Here is a 6129-nt window from a genome sequence, read left to right as displayed (position 1 = left end):
TTCTGAAGAAGAAAATGAACATGTTTGTCGTTCTTGACTTCAAGGAAATTGACTAGCAAAAGAGAGAATTCTGGAAGACCATAACCGTCGGTTCAACTACTTGGTTTGCAACCATCAGCCACCAGGAAGCCAAATATGTTGGCTATTAGTTAATCGCCTTAATTGTAGTGGGACTAGAGGAGGCCTCAAGAGGCAAAAAAAATGCTCTTCAAAGACACTGAACTGAAAACGTTCAAAATGCAGGAGTGGCATTGTGCAGCTCGAATCGAATGATTTTCGCTATTTTCAAGCACGTCACATACTGCCAGTTTTGCTCTAAGCTCGAAAGGAGCTGTCAATGTCATTTGTTCTTCAGCTCATCTAACCCGCAAAGTCGAAAAAAAAATGCGGAAAACGAAACATAACGCCCACCAGCGATCATTTAGTTTTGTTCGAGTTACTCGAAACGAAATGCGCAATGATACCCCAGGCTTGTTTCAATATCCTCAATACCGAACCCAAGTTTAAAGAACTGCAAGATTCTGAAAGATTGATGACATGAAAACGGAAAATGAACATCTACGCGATCAAACATTTTTCGCTATCCTCCGAAGCCCTATTTGTAGCAGAAATTTTAAGATCATACCAATCCATCCTGAAAAATGTCACTGACGCTCGGGTCAAACCGTCAAATCCATAAAGTCTTGTTGATTTAAAGTGTCTTGCCAAAGTAATCGTTAAATGTGCGTGAAACTTATCGAATGTCCGTTTATTCAATATTAAATGCTTTTATTATTAAAACAAGTCTCATAAACTGATAGCATGGGGTATTGAATTGTTGACATTGTGACAGATGTCAGCGGTTTAAAACAACAAGATATACAACACCGATGCGGAGAACGAAAAGTAGATCTATATCAGCTGGTTCTATTCAGGTTTCGCTGGTGTAAATCTAGTATAAAATTGTTTCAAAAATAAACCACCGCTGAAGATGCCCTAACACGTTCGGTCTTGAGTTGACAGCCACGAAAAGCAATGTCCCGATTCACAGTGGCGGGTCTTCGAACAAAAGTCGGACAAAACCCAAAATGTTCATTTAATGAGCAGAAAAAAAAACCATATTTGGTTGATTTTTGGATGCAAAATTCAATTTTGGTATCAAAAGTTCAAAAAGTCAGGAAAACATCTCCCTAAAGTGCAATCAAAATTTTCCTATAACTAATTTTTTTTTTTCATGTATATTATTATTCATTTATATTCCCATTTTTGTTATGTTTGAAGGACCAGCCGACTCAGCGAAACTGAGAATAATATTTACAATATAAAATATCAATGATAATAAATTATTTCAAAATAATAATTGAAAATTTTCATTATAATTTCAATAAGTACGGCTAGCGTCAGTATAGTCCATTTCTTTTTACTGGTCTGGCGAAGTGAATATAGGAAACCAGTATTAACTGTTAAAATGGGAAATAGTCGATTGTGTTTCGAATTTCGCAGTTGAAAAACTGCGATCGTGTAGTAATTAGATAAATACCTTTTTTTATGATTGAAATGATTTTATGTTTACGTTAAATTTACGGTAAAAAAACAGTAGTGAAGAATAGAGTAATGGAATATGCAAAATGGTCCCATTTTAATAGACATAAAAATCTTTAGTTCAAGCAAAAATTCGTCGTTCAACATAGTCAAAATGGTGTTTTCCAGTTTTATAAGTTTTCACTCCACCAGTCTAATAAAAATATAGTGTCTATATGCGTTAGTGCATAATTAGTGACGTGTCACAATCATATTATCGTAGTCAGGGATACCAAATTTTGAAATTTGTCTGAAAATATAAATTTTTTGAGCCCGTGTGCAGACTTTTATTGGTTTGCCGATATTTGCAAATTTTTTTTTTGTCAGAGCCTTCTTACATTCACGCATACTTTTACAAAACGTGTAAAGATTTTCGCAGATGTTTACCAGAGCGAGTGTATTTTTTTAGATGCGATAAGATTGTACTCAGATTTCGAGCAAATTTTCTGCTTTTTCGAGCAGTTGCAAACATCTGGCGTCTTTAATCATAGTAGGCCGTGTTAATTGCCCGGCCGTGCGAAGTAGAGAGGTCAAACGTTATGAGACATTGCGTGCGGTAACATTGAAGAAGCATGTAGCTAAATTCATTGAAAATATAAAATTAATAGACAGCTGTGTGATCCGAAAATGTGTTCAAAATTAAACGGTAAGCTATATACTTTTTGTCCAAACCTTTCACGTTTGATTTGTTTCTCTATTTTGAAGAAATTTCATTAAAAAGAAAAAACATCTTGGAGTCTGCTCTAGCTGTAAGCAGCTTGGCTGAAAAACAAACCGCTATTAAAGCTTACATAGAAAAATATGTAGGATACATTTTTTTGAATGCAAATGAAGAGTGGCTGGAAAATTATATAGTGTTTCCTAGACCTGTCTCGGAAACTAGTGGTGATAAAGGTGGTCGTCCGACAATGAACTTTGAAGAAAGTTGCAATCGAACTAAACGACGCAAAACTGAAAATTTGCGTAGTACTTGCAGTTCTAGTACGTCGCGTTATGCTCCTTATTGTTGATTTTATGTCTATTTTGGATTTTTTTACTTCATAGGTGAGTTGCAATTTGCTACCGTAGTGGTTTTGCGTACTAAGGGTCAGAAAGAAATTGCAGATTTTCTGAAAACTGGTTCCAATATACAAAAATTAACCGCTGAACAAGCTTTAGCTATTTTTGTAGATGCCGAGTTGTCTAAACGCAGCTACCTTATTATAAGAGAGCCCGCAAAAAATATATATCCAACTTATGATGCAATATCTGCCGCTAAAAAGAAATGCTTTCCACCAGATCAATTCTTCACTATATCGGAAAATCATTGCAAAGTAGATTTACAAGAATTACTTAGTCATACGGCTTCCAGATTAGCTGATATTGTAGAATATGATTTCAACTCAATGGATAATTATAATTTGCGCTTAGTTCTAAAACGGGGAATAGATGGAACTACATGTACGGAATATAACCAGAAATTCAAAAATGCAGACAGCTCAGATGCTAATGTCGTACTGACGCCATTCGTACTATTGAAATTGTTTCAGGAAAAAACACCATCTGGGAGAACATGTTTCCATCATCAACACGATACTGTCGTCCAATTTCAATAGAATTTGTGAAAGAAACTGCCGACACAACTCGCCATGAACATAATCGTATGATTACCGAAATTTATCAACTGCATCCATTCGTTGTGAATGCTGGCAGTATACAGCTTAGTATCACGTTTGAGCTAATCATGATAATGGCATTTCTTATGTAAAATTGGTCAACAAATTGATTGGCGATGGTTTCATTTTGGACAGGGCACGGGAAATGGTCTTTTTCGCTATATTTAAGGTATCCAACCCAGCGGCTTTTAATTAGTGGGAATTTGGATTCATTTTTGCCAGTGTGCGTTGGTCTAAAATTGACATCGCCAACCAGTGTTGCCGGTGCTATCAATGTTTTGACTGGCTGTCGTGTGTGCCAAAAAGAGAAGCACACATTTCCGTTTGTCAAGTCTCTATATGTGATCTTGTGTAGGTGTGAAGAAATTCGTTTGCCTTCGCCATGTCAATGACAGCAGCCGGCAACCGTTGGGAACGGTCGGCGGCAGAAATAGAAAAGATTCTATTTTTTGCAACAACAACAAGCGACGGCCGACCGCTGTGTTCTGATTGGTCGAAAAAGAACGGAACGATAGCGGTTGACCGCTGCAACGGTTAGTCTGATACAGGCTTAACAATGCTGTTGCCGCAATAATACACTAACAGCGATCCAAGCTTAACTGCTGTCTGTAGCAACCAATCAACTATGCCGTAGAAACAAAATGGTCTCACTCGATGCGCACTCGACCCAACAATCTCCCCATACTCAAAGTCCGCTACACTTATTTTTCACTTTAAGATGATACCAGTACTTTACGTTTGCAACACTAGAACAATCTGCTACCGTGTTCGCGCTGCGACAAAAGCGCTGGCATGTCAAATCGGTAACAAAAATATAAATAAGATTATGACGGCTTTTATTTACATTTTTATTATTTTTTTTGTTAAAAAAATTTCTTCACGTTGTTTATGTTGTTTTTTGAAAAGATAAAACTATTATCTACAACTTTACCGAAGACGTCACATCGTTGTTTGATCGATGTGACTGTTCTGGCACTAAAAATATTTGTAATTATCAATACAATTTTCACATTAACATTTTTTTTAAATTCCTCGTGATTCAAAAAAAAATGTACACTGAAGTCGCTTTTAACGCGGGGGATACGTGCCGCGTATAAAAAAACCGCGTAAGTTCTGGAATCCGCGTAAAAAAACCGCGTAAATTCCGGAATCCGCGTAAAAAAACCGCGTAAAAAAAGACCTTAGTGTACTATAATAGCACAAAATGATATCTTGACTTTATAAAAACATCTGTGCAAATTTTCAGCCAAACCAAAAAGTACAAATGAAAATAAAAATCAGATTAAGACACTTTTATGGAAAAGCTCGGGTTTTTGAACAATGAGCGTGCTTCATACGATGGAAAAGGAAATGCACAAGTTGCGAAGAGTGCATAAACAATGTTTCTGAATAAGAAATTATTCATTAGTGATCAGCAGGGTAGTTACCCTAATGAAGGCACATTAAAGCATATATTACCCTTTGATGAGAGAAAATGTTCATATTTTAGTACAGGCTATTTACTCAGGTTTTAATACTGAGTCGATTGGTATTCCTGACACTGCTCTACGCTTTTTCGTTTAGAAACTTACGTGTGGAGTGAAATTACAGCCTTACCTCGGTAAAAATAATCAAAACAAACAACAACACTGACTAGCAACCAGTTATACTTGAAAGCATAGATCTTACCGGATCTAAAATCTAGTTAAAAGATGTTTGCTTTTCTGTTTTTATTACTGATAACATATTTATTGGGTTGCGACAATAACATTATTTTGGTTCAGCATTCACATATCTTTATTAGGAGCCGTTATATATCACTAAAAATTTATAGTTGAAATAAAAAAAATGTGAATGGTGATTGTATATGTATTACATCCTAGGTCAGCGGTTCTCAACCTTTTTTTGTCCGCGTACCCCTTGGCGATATTTTTCACATCGATTGTGCCCCCTCCCTGGATTGGAATGTTCTCGCAGAGTGGGAGAGAGTAGTGGTAGATCTTGCTGTGGTAGTCTAGTTCAGGTTTAAAAATCAACTATCGTCATTTGTTTGTTTGCTACAGTCAGGTTCTAAGAGCAAGATTGAACAACATATGAAGTATTATAAAAAAATTACTTTATCCGCCATTACTGATTTTTTTTCACGTACCCTCTGAAGGCTTTCGAGTACCCCCAGGGATACGCGTACCTCAGGTTGAAAACCGCTGTCCTAGGTAATACCGTAACAACCAGTAGCTCCCCATGATGCACGAGCTCGACATCTGTGTAGGAAGAATTTGATTAAACTAACAATATTTTATTTAACTAATTTTATTGCGTTACTTTTGCCAAAGATAACTAGAAAAAGATACCTAACTTCCATATTTTTCATACGTTTTGAATACGACCGATTTCCAACGGTTAGTGCTGCCATTTGATCTCCTAAAATTGTCACTATGACCAAAACCGATTTATCGTGCATAGTCCGTCAATGATCGTTGAGCTGTTCAAGACTGTATATGAGAAAGGTGTAGCAGTTTGGTCAGCTCGACGCTTAAGATAACATACAGATTAATGATATTGTCATTTTTTGCCCTTAATGCTATTGCCATATTTTTTGCGTATCATAGTACGAAAGAAAAGTGTGAAGTTGACTGTCAGTGTGGGGGTTAATATTGAGGGGATTTATTTATTTTCAGGTCTTATTCTACCAAAACTTAAAGTTTATTATGTCGCAAGCCAGGTTTCAGAACCATTGTGCATATGGTCAGGTTCACCGGGGTACCCGATTTTTGCTTTATTACCCTCGGCAAGAGTGGAAAACTTGGCTGTAAGGCGTGCTCATAGCGGTTATCAGGAATTTCTGATGGTACGCTCAATTTTAAATGATGCGCCGATTATTGTTGATTCTTTCGGAAAGTTTCATGTTTGGAAACTAAACATTCGTACACATTAT

Source organism: Wyeomyia smithii, chromosome 2 (genome assembly GCF_029784165.1).
Source record: "Wyeomyia smithii strain HCP4-BCI-WySm-NY-G18 chromosome 2, ASM2978416v1, whole genome shotgun sequence".
Classification (NCBI taxonomy): domain Eukaryota; kingdom Metazoa; phylum Arthropoda; class Insecta; order Diptera; family Culicidae; genus Wyeomyia; species Wyeomyia smithii.
This window is presented reverse-complemented; position numbering follows the sequence as displayed.